Source organism: Dipodomys spectabilis, unplaced genomic scaffold, assembly GCF_019054845.1.
Source record: "Dipodomys spectabilis isolate Male_0828 unplaced genomic scaffold, ASM1905484v1 ptg000094l, whole genome shotgun sequence".
Lineage (NCBI taxonomy): Eukaryota > Metazoa > Chordata > Mammalia > Rodentia > Heteromyidae > Dipodomys > Dipodomys spectabilis.
Genome location: NW_024870771.1, coordinates 21351962 through 21371408, shown reverse-complemented (window position 1 = coordinate 21371408; position 19447 = coordinate 21351962). Strand labels below are relative to the sequence as shown.

Genomic DNA, 19447 nt, shown 5'->3' with positions numbered 1-19447 from the left:
TTCCACCCTCAAGTGTGACACTGATGGTTATGATTTTGCAGTGGTCTCCATGCTGAAAAATGCAATGTCAGAACTTCAAATTTACATCTTAATGGCAAAAGGAACCATTCAAATTCCCATTCAAACTATTGTTTCTTCCAAGTCTGTATCTTAAATTTATCTCATGCTCTTGTATATAAAACAAACCCAAGCAAAACTAAAGATCCAGAATCATTTTTCCCCCTCTAAATTTGCTGTACAATTAATGGTGATGTAGTGTGATGTGATACTTACAGTAAACAGGAGTTGGCAATAGACATACCCTCCTCAAACTTCACCAGATTAGAGGTGGGTTATAGGAACATGCCAACCTGTTGTATCTTGTGTAGTAAGAAGAATCTTGTACTTGTAGGATCTCTGGCTTGGTACCTAGGAGATCTCTACTGCCAAGAAAAGCATTTGCCACATGAAATTTAGGCTCTGGAACACTCTCCCATGCTATCGTGACTGAAATTTTAGCACCAGTTTTTTCCATTTCACTTTCTATTATTAGAACACAAAAGATCCAGGGTCCACAGGCAAGTGAATCTGCCTTAAACTTGTTGCTATCCTTAGTTTCTTCATTTTAAACATTGCTTACAAGGCTAAAATTCCCATTTCTCTCATTAAATAGATTCCCTGCCCCGAGCCCCATGGTCATTAGCAAAGACTTTTATTTTCCAATGGATGAAAGAGACTCCTTCATCTTCTTGGTCAAAGTTAGGGTGAGGTGCATGTGGTCATTCACACACTTGGTCACACAACTGTCCAGCTCCTCTTTCACCTGAAGCTCCTTATTCCCTGCATCTATTAAGTCTTTGGTTTTGTTATTACAATGCATGGTGCATCGGGCCAGGTGGTCCTGGAACTTTTCCAACTCACTAGTCACCAAGGCCTGTGCTTGAGCCAGAGGTGCATGGCAGTACTGGATGCACTGGTGTACCTGTTGCATAGACGCCTAGTTATCTTCACAGCAGGTGGCACTACATCAGAACATGAGGCTCTGCATCTTCTGGATGCTCTCTTTTCCACACTCTTCACCATGGAATCCACCGCTTCCTGCATCCAGAGCTGCGGCACCTCCTTTTCTTTCCTTTTCTATCATAGATGAAATACTGGAATAGATTTATGTCATGTAGGGTATTTAAGGATGAAATCAGACGCTGTTTTTGGTAAAAGGAATTAAGTACAATGGTTAACATAAAACCAAACTTTATTTTTAATATATTTTTTGTAAACATTGTGTACAGAGGGGTTACAATTACATGAATAAGGTAATGAGTACATTTCATATCGAGCATTGTTACTTCCCCCTTTGTTTTTCTCCTACCATCCCTTCCCTCCTGACCTCCCCAACTTCTCCCTCCTTCCCTCCCCCACAAGTTGTAACGTTCATTTTCAACATAGTGTCTTGTACATCTCATTGTCACAATGGGTTAACCTCTATCCCGGTGCCCTGCATCTTGTATATACACTTTTCTAATTTGAGGAGGGGAAGGGAAAAAACAAAATGCTTAAACCAACTTTATTTTTTAAATTTTATTTTATTGTAAAGATGTTGTACAGAGGGGTTACAGTTATATGAGTAAGTAATGAGTCCATTTCTTGTTGTTATTATAGACATAATGTGTAGAGGAGTTTTAGTTAAATAATTCAGGTAAAGAGTAGTACATTTCCTTTTTAAAAATATTGTAAAGGTGATGTACAGAGTGGTTACAGTTACATGAGTCAGGTAATAAGTACACTTCCTTTTGAACAGTGCCACCCCTTCTCTCATTCGCTCCCAGTTTTTCCCCTCCTGACTTTCCTCCCCACCAAAGTTATCTAGTGGATTTCATTACTGAATGGGTTCACCCTTTGTCCCATCATTTCTTTCCTTCCTCTTCCCCTCCCCAACTCTGATAAACTTATATACAAGACAAAAGGCACAGAAATGACAACAAATAACAAGAGAGAGAATAAACCAAACAACAGAGAGAATAAACCAAACAACAGAGAGAATAAACCAAAGTAAAAGGGTAAGAACAAAAGGAACTACAAAAATAATATAATAAAACCTCTTACTTTCATTTCTGGAAGTTCATTTTGATAAGCATCACTTTATATGATCTTAGGCACGTTGCTATTGAGCCTTTGTGATCTTCTCCTAAGAATATCTTCCTTTATTCTCATTGTGTGTATGTTTAGATTGCTGTTTAATTAATCATGTCTAGGAGTAATTATTTGTCTTTTACTGTCCATTGAGTTTACTTGTCAATTTATAGTTATTGTCTAAATATTACAAATGAGGGAAACCAAGCACCCTATGTTTGGGTCTGGCTTACTTCACTTAATATAATTTTTTCCAAGTTTTCCATTTCCTTATGAATGGAGTAATATCATTCTTCCTGATGGAAGCATAGAATTCTATTATATCTCTATTTCTATCTCTCTCTCTCTCTCTCTCTCTCTCTCTCTCTCTATCACATTTCTTGATCCATTCATCCACTGAAGGGCACCTTGGTTGATTCCATTTATTGGCTGCTGCAATGAACATTGGTCATGCTAGAAGCTTTAGTGTAGCCTGGTATGTGGTCAATTGGATAGATGCCTAGATGTGGGATTGTGGGGTCACATAGAAGCTCTATGTTTACTCTTTTGAGGAATCTCTATACTTCTTTCCAGAGTAGGTGAACAAGTTTGCAGTCCCACCAACAGTGTAGTAGAGTTCCCTTTTGGCCACATCCCTGCCAGCATCTTTTATTGTTAGTTTTCTTGATAATGGACATTCTAACTGGGGTGAGGTAGAATCTCCATGTTGTTTTGATTTGCATTTCTTTTATGACCAGAGAAGTTAAACATCTCTTCATGTGTCTATTGGCCATTTTTATTTCTTCTTTAGAGAAATCTCTCCTTAAGTCTTTAGCCAATTTATTAACTGGGTTGTTGTTTTTTGGGAATTTGGTGGGGGGGGGGAGGTTTAATTTTTTGCATTGAGTGTATTTTAGATATGAAGCTCTTGCCTGTTGTATGGCTAGTGAAGATCTTTTCCCCATTTGTGAGCTTTCTATTTATCTTGCTAACTATGTCCTTTGCCATGCAGAAGCTCTTCAGTTTGATGCAATTTCATTTATCCAATATTTCATTGATTTGTTGTGACTCTGGATCTTCATTTAGGAAGTTTTGACCTGAAGAGCACATTTCTTTTTGAACACTTTCTCCGCTTCCCTCTCTCCCAGTTTTCCACTCCCAATACATTATTTAAAGTAGGGTAGGAACTCAGGGTCTTACATGTAATAGGAAAGTATTCTATTAATTTAATTATATCCTGAGCCAAACTTTTAGTTTCTCTTTTGGTCAGAATCTCATTGTTTTCACCCCAAGGTCAGCATCGTATAATTATCTGCTGATAACTCTTTTAATCTTATCCTTTAACTTCATAAATGTTTCATATTGTATTTTTTTACAGTATGTGTAGGAATATGTATAAATAGTCTGTAAATATAGATACTGGAAAGTGTGTTTAAGAATTATTTGCTTATAATCGGCATGCATTGTAAACAATTTAATTTTATAAGATTGGTTGCTATTTAAGGGATACTCTTAAGAGACTCTAAAGGTTCCCTTAGTAACATTAACCATCACAATAAACACAACTATTATGGTGGCTAATGTTACTAGGGGACTTTGTCTTATTTTGTGTGCAACATTTGGAGTTTTACCATACCAATTTCATGAAGAAAGAGTAAACACATTAACATAGTAAGGAGGGAAATGACCATATATGAAAGGGGAAGGGAAGGAGGGTAACAGGGCAGGGGAGAGGGAGAGAGATAGAGAGGAAAACAAGAGAGAAAGAAAGAGACATGAAAAGGAAGACACAGGCTACCTTGTAATTATTAGTGTCTGCTCTAAACTAGCCTATATTCCAGAATTGGGCTGAACATCCAAATCAGCTGTAATCTCATTGCAATTGGCAGCAGCTACCTGTACGGGGTGCTTTAGAGCAGTACCTAGCTCCTCCCATTAACTAAAAAAGAAAAAAAAAATCCTCCTTTAGTTTTTCTTGAAGTCTCAAAAATCTCCTATTAGTAATTTTTATGCTATGGCATATAAGGCACTCTTTAAATTGTATTTATATTCTGATACTAAGAGGGACAGCACATTAACTTTTTAACTAATTAGCTTATTGAATTATTTACTGCTCAGTGCTTGGTCAGAAAATAGGTAAGAGACCAGAATACAAAAAAAAACACCCCAAAACTACAAACATCCCTCTCTGTTTAAGGATGAGAGAAATGCAGCTGTGCAGACAGGCTATAGGATTTCTATTCTAGACAGCTCTAATCCTGACTGTCTCAATACAGACTGAGGTTGCTCTTCCTAAGTTGGAAGATTCATTAGTCAGGGAGGTAGTAAGGACTATATATTTCTAGGACACAAGGCCCACTGAGAATTTCTTGAGTGTGTATTAATCTCAGCAGAACAAAACCATTCCAAGCTTTAAACTAATCTGCATTAATGAACAACCTCCTCTATTTCCATTTTTATGATGTGTGCAGCTGGGTAATTTGTCTCTCTTGCTTGGGATAGGGTGGCTGACTGATGAGTCACCTTCTCTGTGAGTGGTAACATTGCAAATTGGTGCAAACCCAAAAACCGGTTCTAATTTTGTTCACGTTATGAAATGATCTCTTCATTTCCAAAATTATCTCCTTTCCTATATCCTGGCTGTCTGAGATTTGTTGTGCTGTGTGGGTGTGTGTTGAGTAGTCTCTATTCTGTGATGAGTCAAGGGACACAGCACGTGGGACAATATGGAGACATCCTCACTTTAAAGCCAAGTGGGAAATAGGGATATTGTTGAGGTAGGTGTTGGTATTTGGAATGAATGGAAACCAAGGGTTTTCAGGCCCATATTTGGGAAGACTGGGAACATTGGGACAGGTCTATGGGAAGGCAAGGTTATAGGGAAACAAAGACGAATGCAGATGGAGCACTTTTGGGTTTGAAATTTTGGCTTTAAACCTTGCACATAATAGATATCTCATATATTATTCTCCCAATAGTTATTTCAATATTTTATAATAATTATTAATCTATAATAGTTATTCCTCATAATATATTTCCCACAAATGATGTCACCGCAACCACGATCACTACCTCTAATCGAGTTGTATTGCTATTTGCTTCACATGCCTTTAGTTTTAGTCCTCACACTAGGCTTTTCAGGGAGATGTCATTGTTATTTTTGTCTTTTATATAAATGAGATAAATTCTGAATGAAACATTTGCTTCTCCTTACCTTTTTGATGGTACTAGGGTTTGATATCAAGGCTTTGGACTAAACACACAAGCCACACCCCCACCTCATTTTGCTTATTTTATAGATAGGGCTCCAGGATGGCCTTGGATCATGATTCTCCAACCTCCACCTCCTCCGTAGCTGGAATTATGGGTATGTCCCACCACATCAAGCTATGTTCACCCTTTTTTAAAAAAAATTTTATTGTCAAGGTAATGTATAGAGGGATAGTGAATACATTCCTTGTCTAATTTGTTACCTGCCCCACGGCAGTTTTCTCCCTTTCCTCCTTTCCAAATGATTTTTTTTTTTCAGTGTATTCCCAGAGTTGTGCAACTGTTATTGTGATCAGATTCAAAACATTTCCATCCTTTCCTCCCCCAAACATAGAATGAAACAGTTCTCATTCTTTCTTTCCATATAGCACTTGACAATCTCCAATGTACCTATTTGGACAGCTCATATAAACAGAAGCATGCAACATTTTTTTTTTTTTTTTTTTTGTGACTGGCTTTACCTCTTGCTTGCGAAGAGCCTTACACTCTCTAGAGGTGAGAGCTTAATTCAGTCTTGGGTCTCTCTTTGTGGGTGTTTTAGCCCTGCTCATGAAAGCTTAGTTAATCAAATATTACAGTCTGCATCCTCACTATCCACTAAGGGATAGTCAATACCATTCCCTGGTAATGGTATTAAAAAAGGTGATAGAACCTTGTAGTGGGAGGTCTTTAGGTTTTTATTGGAGGAAGGCCTTGGAAGGGGACAGTGGATCCATGGCTCTTCCCACCTTCTCCTCTGTTTCATGATGGATTGTATGGTTTTGCTTTACCACATACTTCTGCTATGATAAGCTATCTTGACACTGGCCCAAAGCAACAGAACCACTCACTGGTCATGGGCTGAAACCTCCAAAACTATGAGCCAAATTAAACTTTTTACCTTGTAAGTAGAATATCTCAGCTATTTATTGTAGTGACAGAAAGAAATTTTACATACCACATGTGTAGTCTTCCAGATTCTTAGAAATTTATCATAGCTCCTCAAAGCCTGTAAGGATATCTCATTATTCAGATTTTCTTTGTAAAATGTGTTGGTTAGCTTACTGTAATTATAACTCTTGTTTCTATCAGTTCAGGCAGCTACAGAATTAAAGGTTGCCTTGATGGTCTTGATGGATGATCAGGAGGAAAGGCTTTTTACATCAAAGGTAAAGAAGGTCAAATAAAGACTTACTTGCATTAAGAGCTTTCAAAGAACCAATGGAGAGATGAACCCTTGACAGTTTGGGGGAATGCAGCTTTGTGGAAGTTCCAAACCTACTCTACCTTTCCTCTGGCTATCACGCTTGTGGGTAGATACAAGTAAAGCGAACCTGGAACCAAGAGGCAGGGACTTAGAAAAACAGGTAAAACATTAGGTATGTTACTGATTTTTACTAATAACATGTGGACTCCCTACTGATTGATGGAATTTCTACAGTTCCCGTAGCATTGATTCTGATGTTTTCTCCAATGATCTCATTACTTTTAGAAGGGAGAATCTTTTCAGAGGGTTCACGCTTCCATTCTCATGGTATCACCCCTATTTCTCTTAATTAGTTGAGGAAACCGAGGCACAGACTGGTTAGGAATTTAAGTTCCCCAAGTTAACACAGGAAGGTGGAAATTGAAGCCAGGCAGATCAAATTCAATCCTGACTCCTGACTCCTAGCACATAAATCAGTGTGTTATATGTCCTATCCAAACCTTTCAAGCTTCTTACCCACCATGATTCAGATACCTCTGAAATTGTTACCATTAATCCCAAGGTGTGATGCCTCTTTAATGCCCGCTAAAGAGAGAAGCAAAAATCTTCCTTAGAAAGATTTTGTCCTGATTAGGCCATGAACATTTGGTTTGCTTATTTACATTTAACATACTAGAAGAATGGCAGTTAGTTAGCAAAGCAAATGAATTTGTATTTTAATTAGCAATGATAAAAAAGTGATTAAAACAAATGATTCAATTCTATGTATTATTTGCTTTACTTCTTACTAAACAGATTAGAATGGATTCTTTTTTCTTCTTGTCATCAGTGTCTGTCCATCCCTTTCTTTGGCAGTAGCACTAATAGCAAAGGGAAAAAAAGACAGAGTTTACAGTCTGTGATGGAAAATGATCTACTAACAATTCCCACGAAGAAATGGCCAGGAATAGCCTCGGCACCTAGTTATACTGTAAGACAAGTTTTTTGGGAGGAGAGTAGGTGAGGTAGGGAAGGATGGGAAGAACTGATCAAGTTACAGTTAGAGCAGAGATGTGGTGTTGTGCAAAAAGAACTATGATAATGTGTAACAGCCATGTACGGTGTGTCTCAAAATGCTAGGAGTAAAGGAAATATGTATGTGTATGTATGGGGATGGTTGTGTGTATGTTTCGGTGGTACTGTGGTTTGAATGGTGCTCTAACACTTAGGCCATGCCTTAGCCACTTTATTGTTTTAGTTATTTTTAGTTTCTTTGGAGAGGGTCTTACAGATTTGCCTGGGGACTTGGATAAATTTATTGGGACCTTGGACTATAATCTTCCATGATTCTCTCATCTGCGCCAGGTTTTCATGAAGAAATGGTGGTGGGAGACAAAAGATACCTTTAATCTGACTTAACTATTGTATAATACATATGTAAATCAAAACCAATTTTATTGTTTTGTGTATTATTTAAAATGTGCTGCTGAATGATGGGTGAACATGCTCAGAAATGAGTCACTGGCCATTATATCATTGTGCAGATATAATAGAACGTAATTGCACAAACGAGGACGGAGTGTGATGTCATTAAAAGATACAGTTTTTTTTTATTATGAAAATACTGTATAGAGGGCTTACAATTACATGGGCAAGATAGTGAGTACATTTCTTATCAATCATTGTAGCCTCCTCCTTTGTTTCCCCTTCCCATCCCATCCTCCCCCCCTGCCTCCCCTCCCCCCACCTAACTCTCCTCCCCCCCAACAAAGTTGTAAAGTTCGTTTTCAACATAATGACTTGTACGTCTCATTGTTGCAATGGGTCCACCTGTATCTCTATTTAAAAGATTTGTTTTTGCCCTTCCCCTCCACAAATTATACCAACATCAAATACAGTGAAAGCAGGGGTTATACCCTGGGGGAGGGACATACAAAGCAACAAAGAAATAATCTTATAAATGTGTTAGAAACAATCGCATGAAAGAATAAAAAAACATTTGAATACATATCTTAGGGTTCATTTCCCTAACATCACCTTATCTGACCTTTACTGCTTGTCTCAGACATATACTAGTTATTGCAAATAAGGGAAACCATGGGACCTATGTTTCTTTGAGCCTGGCTTACTTCACTTAATATAATTTTTCCAAGTCTTTCCATTTCCTAACAAATGGGGCAATGTCATTCTTTCTGATGGAGGCATAGAATTCCATTGTGTATATATACCACATTTTCTTGATCCATTCATCTACTGAGGGGCATCTGGGTTGGTCCATATCTTAGCTACGGTAAATAAGGCTGCAATAAACATAGTTGTGCTGGTAGCTTTAGTGTAGTCTTGTTGAAAGATACAGTTTTTACAGAACTATTATTCTGTCTGTAAGTGCTATGATGCCACACATGACTATCTATCTATCTATCTATCTATCTATCTATCTATCTATCTATCTATCTGTCTGTCTGTCTGTCTGTCTGTCTGTCTGTCTGTCTGTCTGTCTGTCTGTCTGTCTGTCTATCTATCTATCTGAACCTGTGTCTCTATTTGTATTACTGACCACACAGAGCTCTGCTAAACTTGAACAGGAGTGTTTTTCAGGAAAAAATAGATCATATTTCATATTAATAGTGAGAAAGAATTTCTTGTAGTTTCAAGTGATCAATGACAAGGTTCGGGGCTTAATGCTGCGGTTTAGGAAGGGAAGGTTGGGAGGTTATCTCTCTCTCTCTCTCTCTCTCTCTCTCACACACACACACACACACACACACACACACATACACACACACACACAGAGTTACCAGACATAGTTTGCCTTAGTTATATCATATCTCAAGTTCTCATATTCATTGTCACTTGCTTTTCAGTGAACATCTTTCCTTCTTTTTGTTCTCTCATATGGTGTCAATTCTGAACTACACAGGATCTCAGCAAACTCAGGAGAGTCTTCCTTTCCATTGAAACCAGGCAAAGCTGCCTGATAGAGGAAACTAGAACACACAAGTCACAGATGAACAACAGACATCAAACACATAAGAGCAGTGTGAAGTGAATTATTCTCAGACCATCCAACAAGGTCCCCAAACATTTCTTTTGTGGTTTTTACCCCAGTTCTTGTAGTTGCCTGCATCCTGCAAAAAGGGAAGGAGGACCACCGATGGTTCTAAGCAATCTCCAGAGCTTGTGTAATTTGCCCAGCTATGATCCCAAGTACCATTTTAGGTGTTTTCCCCTGCTTACCAGCTTATGAATATTATCTGCATCTCATGCATCTGATTAACAACACAATATGGCACAATATGGTTTGAGTTTAATCCAGACCTGCCAGTCAAACCCAATTAGCTTAATCACTCCCAATAGGGATATCCTAAAAACCTTACCTAGGGAATAAAAAAGTGATCTAAATTACAGGGCTCTTAAATGATTTGGCTGGAGCCTGCTGTCTCGCTTGGCAGTGTGCTTTTTTCTTTTGAAGAAGTTCTGCTGCTTTGCAATGTGTTCTCTTTTTTTTTAAATCTTGGATCAGTTCTTTGATCTTAATTCCAGACAAGAACCAGACAAGATTAAGAAAATGTATGACTGAACTTTTATATAAGCAGTGACCATTTAGTTTGTCATCAAAATGGCAGAATTCTGAGAGTGAAAGGTGAAATTATGAATAATTAAGAAAAGGTAAGAGATAAAAGCAGGGACTGACTGAAGAAAACTGAGATATTTGGTCATGATACCATGTCAAAATAATAAGTAAAATATATTTAAAATTAGTATCTACTCCATATTTGGACACCAGATATTTACTATGCCAATATACACTGTTGTCTAATAAAGTGTGTGTGTGTGTGTGTGTGTGTGTGTGTGTGTGTGTGTGTGTGAAATTACATTCTGGCTTTTGCAATTCTGAGGATAAGGTTCCAGGAGTCTTGTGTCCTTGTGCTACCTTGAAAGCAGTCTTAGATATGAGTTTTTCCAGCAATGGAGATGTTGACTAGGAATCCTTAATAAGATACTGGACGGTGTACTTGCTGAGCTTTTATGTGGAAGAAAATATCGTGCTTCAGCCCATGTAGTTCATGTGGTTTATAGGCACATGATAAAGCAGGTTGTTTTATTTTTCTGGATCAGACCACAAGCTAGAATTCCAGACTTTTTAGTTAATTTGGCCTCCTGTATGTCTGGAGTGTGAAACCAATGGTTCATGCTGAGCCATCAACATAGATGACAGGTGGCACCCAATTTACCAATATGAAGAATTACAAATACTCATTAGACAGTCAAGTGTTTGGCACTGGAGTTTATTTTCTCATGGAAACAGAAGCCTTTAGATCTCTAGGCCAACAGAGCCTTTGAAAACCACAAATATGCCATGCTAAAGACTCCACAGTGCTCTACTGGCTCCATGTGGATGACAAAAGTTTTCTCTGAAGTGCAACTGAGGAGTTCTTCACTTCAAGTTGCTGACAATAACTGACAACAGGGCTCCTAGCTCAGGGCACTGGCTTCTGGAAGGCAGGTGGATAGTGTTGTGTTCATAAATACATACATCTTATTTCTACTGCAGTAAACAACCATAAATAAAGTGGCTTAAAGTTACAAGTATTTGCTATTTTATAGATCTGGAGGTCAGAAATCCTAAACAGTCTCACTGGGTAAACGTTTGGGTGAGCTGGGCTTGGCTCCTTCTAGGGCTCTAGGGAGAAACAAGGTCTTTTTCAGCCTCTTGAAGCTGCCTACAATTCTTGGCTACAGGTTCTTTTTCTTCAGGTACAAACACAGCAAGAGAAGGTGATATCCTGAGGTTGCCAGATGTCCACATCTTTTTTTTTTGTTTGTTTGATTTTCTCCTTTTACTTATAAGAGCACCATGATCTCACTGGACACACTAGGAAACCCACATCCCTTTCCATACTTCATTATCACATATCTCATATGTACATCTCAAGGATCAGGCTACGGACAGTTATCTTCAGAGGGAATTATTCTTCCTTGAGTATCAGGAGAAAGGGTTTCTGCCTGTGTATAGAAATTATTTAGGTGCTAAATTTCATTGATAATGTTTTGGAATTCTCTGTAGAGCAATCTTCCTGCCTGACATTTTTATTGTCTCTCATCTGAGATGATGAGTTTCTAATAAATTAAATAAAAGCCAGGCAATATTTAGAAGGAGTAGACATGCTTTCCTTTTTCTTTTCTTTTTGGCAATATTGGGGTTTGAATTTAGAGACTCATGCTTTGCTTGGCTTGCTTGCTTGGCTGGCACTCTACTCGTTGAGTTACTCCTCCATCTTTGCTTTTTGCTTGCTGTTTTGAAGATGGAGACTCACACATACTTCTGCCCAGAATGGTTTTGAACCACAGTTTTCTGGATCTCAGCCTCCTGAGTAGCTGTGATTATGCGGTAAGTCATAGGTGCCTGTCTTGAAGTAGAACACTTTTTAATATATATTTTTATTGTAAAGATACTGTACAGAAGGGTTACAGCTATGTGAGTAGGGTAATGAGTACATTTCCTATTGAGCATTGTTTCCCACTCCTTTGTTTTTTCCCCTACCATCCCTTTCCTCCCCACCTCCGAAACTCCTCCCTCCACCCCAAGTTGTAAAGTACATTTTCAACATAGTGTCTTGTACATAGTGTCATTGTTACAATGGGTCAACCTGTTTTCTTATTTCAGCTTTTTGTTATTTCCCTTCTCCTCCCTAAATTAGAAAAATGTATATACAAGATGCAGGGCACTGGAATCAAATACTATGAAAACAGGAGTTATACCATGGGGGAAGAATAAACAAAAGAAACAAAAAATCACATAGTACATTATAAGTACATTAAAAACAACAAAAACAAAGATAAAACCACTGCATCCCTATTTTGGGGTTCCTTTAGCTTAGCATCATCTTATATGGTCATATGTACATAGCTTTTCACCTTTTCTGGTTGTCCTAGACATATACTAGTTATTGCAAATAAGGGAAACCAGGGGACCTATTTTTCTTTGGGTCTCGGTTACTTCACTCAATACAGTTTTTCCAAGTCTTTTTATTTTTTAACAGATGGGGTGGTGTCATTCTTTTTGATGGAGGCATAGAATTCATATATATATATAAAGTGTCTGTTGGAGACACTTTATTAACCCCTGCACAATGCACCATAGGTGATGTATCCTCCGTTGTGACCCTCTCTTATCTGGTGGGAGCTCTGTTTATCTTTTTCTTCAATAAATCTTGGCGATTTTACTTTTGCCTCTGTGTCCATGGACACATTCTTTGAGACCACAGAGACAAATGACCCCATCCAGGTGTTGCAAGTTTCTGGTATCAACTCTGTCTCTCAGCCTTCTGTAAAGAGCCTTGTTCCCACTCAATGCCCACCGCCCCCTACCAATCACCCCCTTTCCATTCAGATGGCTCTTGTTACATTCTTGTTTTCTTTCATGTTTTCCTGTTTCTTTTCAATTTGGTGAAGATCCCGTCGAATTCTCACCTTTTGATCCAGAAAGGCAAAGCCAGGTTCTCCATAGAGGGTAGTAGGAGGAGAAAGTGGGCTGTGGATGATCATACAGTGTATTTCTACTGTCATATTGCATTTGAGACAGAGACAGAGACAGATATAGACAGAAAGACAGAGAGAGGACAGAAAGAAAGATGAATGGAGGGATAGAAGGAGGGGGGAAAGGAGAGGAGCTAGCCAGGATTGGCAGCCACCGAAAGGCCGTAGGACAGTCCCCAGGCAGCAGTGGCCGCTTCTTGGCTAATGGAATCAGTGGCATGCTGGAAAGAGTCTCCACAGGAGTTGAACCCAGGCTACCGTTGATGGGGCTGCAAGGAGCAGAGGAATCTTGCTGGGGTTTCATTTAAATGGATGCATTTTTACAAATATTAGTTTCTAGCTCATGTGAGAAACAATTAAGCCCGACTCTAGTTGTACATATTAAATTATAACAGGGGTGAAGCAAATGAAGAGGTGCTTAGTAGATTTAAGTAAAGAATTAATAGAATAGAAATTGGTACCGTGAAATGAGTGCAGCGTCGATCTAATCTAATGGTGCATTTACTTATAGTCCCCAAATAGATAAAGTGGTCAGAGGTTTTTCTTCCTCAGAGAATCTTATGGCTGAAGGTCTTAAAGAACTTTGTAAAATATCCTTATAAAGTAATTAAATCTCTCCTGGAAGTTGGGGGGTGAGAGAAAGAAGAAGCCATCTGTAAAATAAAATGCATGTACTTATTTTCCCCTCCCTCCCTCCCTCTCTTTCTCTCTCTCTCTCTCCTGCCCTCTCCCCATCTCTCTCTTTCTTTCTGTCTTTCTTTCTCTCTCATTCTTTCTTTATTTCTTTCCCTCCCTCCCTCACTCTCTCTTCCTCCCTCCCTCCCTCTCTCTCCCTTTCTTCCTTCCTTCCTTCCTTCCTCTCTCCCTCCCTCCCTCTCTCTCCCTCCCTCCCTCTTTCTTTCTCTCTCTCTTTCTTTCTTTCTCTCTCTCTCTTTCTCTCTCTCTCTCTTTCTCTCTCTTCTTTCTTTCTTTCTTTCTTTCTTTCTTTCTTTCTTTCTTTCTTTCTTTCTTTCTTTCTTTCTTTCTTTCTTTCTTTCTTTCTTTCTTTCTTTCTTTCTTTCTGTGTATGGGTTCTGGAGCTTCAACTAAGGACCTGGGTGCTGTCCCTAAGTTTTTGCCCCCCTCAAGGCTGGTGCCCTATCACTGGAGCCACAACTCCACTTTTGTCTTTTTGGTCGTTAATTGTTGCTAAGAGTCTCATGGACTTTTCTGCTTGGGCTGTTGTCCCTGATTCTCACCAGTGCCCAGATTTTCTATTACTTTTTGCCAATAAGAATTTTTCTCTTTCTGCTGTCCCAAACATTTTTGTAGAGTGGAAAGGTAATCTGCAACACTGAGTTGGTATTCCTTGGACCACTAGAAATCCCACCATATCTGAGGTGTCTCTACTGTCATCTCCTCCAGAAATGATTGCCACTTCTGACAGAAGTAAACACTCATGCTAAGCACCTATGTTAACGTGTACTTTGGGGCTGCTATTAAACTAAAAAGGATTTCTTGAACACAAGTACTCTGACAATCCTTTAGTCAACCTGATACTCAAGACAGCTTTTAAACAATTAGTGACTGTGTATTATGTACAACATGATGACCAACGATTGTCTTGAATAGCGTGGGATGAGATTTCATTACCTCACTTAGCACAGTGTCCAATAAAAAATGTATACACTATTTATTTCTGTATCTCAGTTGATAGAGTAAATGAAACTTCAGAATTGTTAGACAGTATCCTATTTTATGGTCTATTGGTATAATTTCATAAGGGTCCTTACAGTTTTTAATTTAATTTTTACAATTTTATTTCTTGTTTCATTGTCTTTAGTAGTTGTGTAAAGGGAATTCCACTCAACATGACATATAAAGGTATGCATATAATGCATTACCTTTACATCTGCCTAACCATATCTCCTATGTGTCTAACCATATCTATCCCCTCAGTTTACCTGATCTCATTTGAACTAGGTTTTCCATTTTTAGTTTTATTCTTTGGTGTGTGTGTGTGTGTGTGTGTGTGTGTGTGTGTGTGTGTGTGTGTACTGGGATTAAACTCAGTGCCTCACACTCTTGATTGGCTTTTCTTACTCAAGGTTGGCACTCTACCACTTGAGCCACAATTTCACTTTTTTTTTTTTTAAATTTTATTTTATTTTATTTGAGAACATACTGTACAGAGGGGTTACAATTACATGGGCAGGATAATGCATACATTTCTTACCAAGCATTGCAGCCTCCTCCTTTGTTTACCCTTCACCTCCCTTCCCAGCCTCCCCTCTCCCTCCCACCCAATCATACCCCCCTCCCCCCCCCACCGACATTGTAAAGCTGGTTTTGACATGACATTTTGTACTTCTCATTGTTGCAACAGGTCCACCTGAATCCTTAAACGACTTGTTTTTCCCCATCTCCTCCACATGTTATACTGACATCAAATATAGTGAAAGCGGGGGTTACACTGTGGGGGAGGGACATACAAAGCAACAAAGAAATAATCTTATAAATGCGTTAGAAACACATGCATGAAAGAAACAAAAACATTAAAATACATATTTGAGGGTTCGTTTCACAATTTCACTTTCTAAACCAGAGTCACTGAATATCATGAAACTGTGTTCATCATTTTACATATATACACAGATTTAGCCTTATCTAGAGAATGAATACTTAAGTTTCATGAAAGTTTCAAGGAACTTGTCATTTGAAAGGATTTAATCATCATTCCATCAGGGTGTTTTAACTATTTACCTGGAATGAGAAATAGAGTAATGTGAATGAAGGATAACCATTGTTAATTTACAAGCTCATAGTGATGTATATAAATATCTTATTGATCTGTACATTCTCTTGGCTTAAAATACAGTATTATCCTTGATTCTAAATATTCTCTATGTGTCTTACTATTTCCATTATTTTTTGTTCCCTCAATCTCTTCTCTCATAGTCATAACTTCACAATCCACTAAACCTGCAAACAGCTTTCCTCTTATTACCTTTGGTATCCAACCTTGGTATCCAAGGAGCTCAAGTAGTCTCTCTAGAGGAGAGACTGTGGTCTCCCATTTTTTAAACAAGTGTCATTGACTCTTACCTAACTCTTCCAGTTCACATGATGGCCATATATATCAGTATCCTACTGTCACCAATACAGTGATCATTTGGTAAATTAGTGGCCTAGATTACACACACACACACACACACACACACACACACACACACACACATTTGGTAAATTAGTGGCCTAGATTACACACACACACACACACACACACACACACATTTGGTAAATTAGTGGCCTAGATTACACACACATACACACATACACACACACACACACACACGGATTAGCTTGGTTTTCAAATGGCAGGTAATAAGGGGTAATGGCCTATATTCAGTAATACCACATCAATAAGTGTGACTATGTGGGATCATGGAAAAGACTGGCAATCAGGGCATTTGGGTCTCATGCCAGCTCTACCATATGCCCTCAGCATGCCATTTAACCTCCTCTTCTCACCTTAATCGCAAAAGGTCCTTTCTGAAATACCATTATATGATTTTTAATAGGCCTCCTAGGCTGAGAGACCATCATTGTGGAGAGATGTCCAACAAATCAGAGCTATTTTAGAGTTTCCAAAGTGCTTGTCTTGTCTATTGCTTAATCAGTGGTTTATAAGAAATCATTGTGATTATTGAAGCACAGGGCACCATTTTTACAGCTTCCATTAAAGAGAGAAGGCAGGCGGTGGCTGCGTAGGCTCAATAAATCATTTGTATTGGGAATATATTTGTTAATTTTCCTGCACATTGTGTAATTATTGCATCACTTTATTTCCAACACTCATAAGTGGGGGATTAGAGCTGACATTTGGTTGAAGGAGTGCTCTGCCTTTGATAGCATAGTGAGCAGTCACTGTTAAGAACTGTATTTGTCTCGAAAGGTTTTTGCTGCTAGGCATGGACTTGCTTTAGTTCTTTCTGTGTTAGGTGGGCTGTCTGAGATATCCAAGACTATCCCCAACAGCAGATGTAACCTTTGAAGGACCAGGATGTAGTTTGTTCCTGAGAATTTGCTCAGATTCTGAAATGTTGAGAGAGGCACAGAGTAAAGAGGCTTGCATTTAAGTTTGTAGCTGGCTCCTTTTTTTTTTTTAGATCCAAAGGGAAGGGAATCCTTCTCTTATAGACTCAATTGGTTCCTCTCAACAAGCATATTCAGAGCCAGCATTCATTGAACCCTCAGTGTATACCAGACCCAGTTCAGAATCAGATACCTAGTACCATGGCCCTAGGGGCTACATAAGTTTCAAAGGTATCACCTATTGACCCTGAATCAGAAGTCAACATATTTCATCAGTTCCTACTCTGTAACTCCACACATACACACACTTTAGAGAGATTTCTTTTCTCATTGCCTTGAAGGCTTTTCTATCTCTAATAGCATTAGGTGTAGTTGGCAGTTTTCCACAGTTATTTATCTCATACACTCACATATAAATGGCACACACACCCTCCATCTAGAAACAAGTACAGGGGTTTGGAGGCATGGCTAATTTGTTAGAGTACTAGCCAATGAGATAAAATGTCAAATACCAAGTTCAAGAGTTCAAGTCCTGGATCAAACCTAAGAAAAGCAAGTATAGACACAGGTGCACATATATAGTCATCTTTTGGTTTCTTCAGGGGAGAAGAAGTTGGAGCCCGGATCCCCCACAGATACTTCAATCTGCAGATGTTCAATTCTCTTATATATAATGGCATAGTATATGCATATGCCCTTCTTCCTGCATACATTATTTATGCTACCAAATGCAAAGTAAATCCCATGCAAATAGCTGCTATATTATATTATTTACGCAGTAATGAAAAGAAAAAGCCTGTAATGTGCCAGTGCATTTTGTTTAGAATATTGTTGATCTGTGGTTAGTTGAATGTACAGATGAAGAACTGGATACAGAGGGCTGATTGTATCGTCTAGAAGCACCAGTGGAGCCATGTACATGTACATATACACAGAAAGATAATACACACAGACACACACACACACACACACACACACACACACACACACACACACACAGCTATTGCAAGTAGCTTCCCTCCTCTTTAGTCTTACACCAGGCAGTTCTCAAACACTTTTGTTTGCTCTGGTCTTGAAGCATAGAACTAACTGTGCTCCAAGTGTGACACTTACATGCCTCCTTCTTGAGTGGCATGCCTACTTCCTGCTTCTGGCTTCCCACTAATTAAGGATGGAGGGTTGTGGGGACAAAGGGCTAAAACCAAAGGCTCTGTCTATGGATGTAGGTTGAGCAGATAAGGAATTGTGATGAGAGAGATAAGGTTGGTCTTAGGACCTGACTGTGGCTTATGGGGCTTCAGATGAGCTAACATAGCGCTATAGAATGTTTCACTCAGAAAACTCCAGCAATAGTAACTCGAGGTGGGGTAAAAGCCTGAGGGCATATAAAAAAGGACCTTCGGCTGTTTCTTTTTTTTTTTTTAAAGGAAAACTAAGGATGATTACATGTTTTTAATTGTGAAAATACTGTACAGAGGGGTTACAATTACATGGGCAAGATAATGAGTACATTTCTTTTTTTATTTTTTATTGTGAAAATACTGCCTTTGGCTGTTTCGTCCATCTTTTGCCTTGTTTCTTGTCTCTCTACGAGATGCTGCAAAAAGACTAAGTAAAATTGACATTCGTTTTATAATCCTGTGTTCTTAGAGATGAGCACTTCTCCACGGCATGGCTGAGACCGTAAATTCTCTTTACAGTATATATAATCTGGCACCTAACCTGAGCTTTAAGGATCAGAGTATTTTGGGTGCCCTGGGAGAGAGGATAATGTGGCTTGCTTTTTCATGCATATTGCAGTCATGTGGAGTGAGCTCAAAGAAATGACTGTGCTCCCTTGCAGTAGAATAGCCACGTAATCCATTCTGCGAGCTAGTCTTGGGCAAGCCACCCCCTATCTCTATGTCTCTATGTCTTCCTTTTCTCATCTGTAAAAATAAAGAGGTGGCACTAGGAAAGGTAAAAGCCCTTTTAGTGATCGTGTTATGATGAATTGACATGTTTAGGCTTCAATTGACCTGAGGACAGAATGGTACCAGGGATGAGCATCTGAACAGGATCCAAATGAAGAGGACATTACTGTAAGCTCTGTCCTCCTTACAAGAAACTGGAGAGTCTAAGTTCGGCCTAGAGGCATATCAGGTGGCATGTAACTGGATATATTCTCACCACCATCTGGATGTGGTTGCCAAAGTTTGATAGGGGCAAAGGCAAAAGGCAAAGGCAAAGGGACCTGTGTTGTCATTTCACTGAGAGACTCCTACTTGGGTTAGGGTGGGAACCAAAAGAATTGCAGACATGAAATCCTGT

At 38.8% G+C, this 19447-nt stretch overlaps 1 pseudogene; it reads right to left on the bottom strand.

The window, feature by feature from the left end:
* Positions 1–566: 566 nt before the first annotated feature.
* On the bottom strand, positions 567–13093 carry LOC122112432 (annotated as a pseudogene).
* Positions 13094–19447: the final 6354 nt, after the last annotated feature.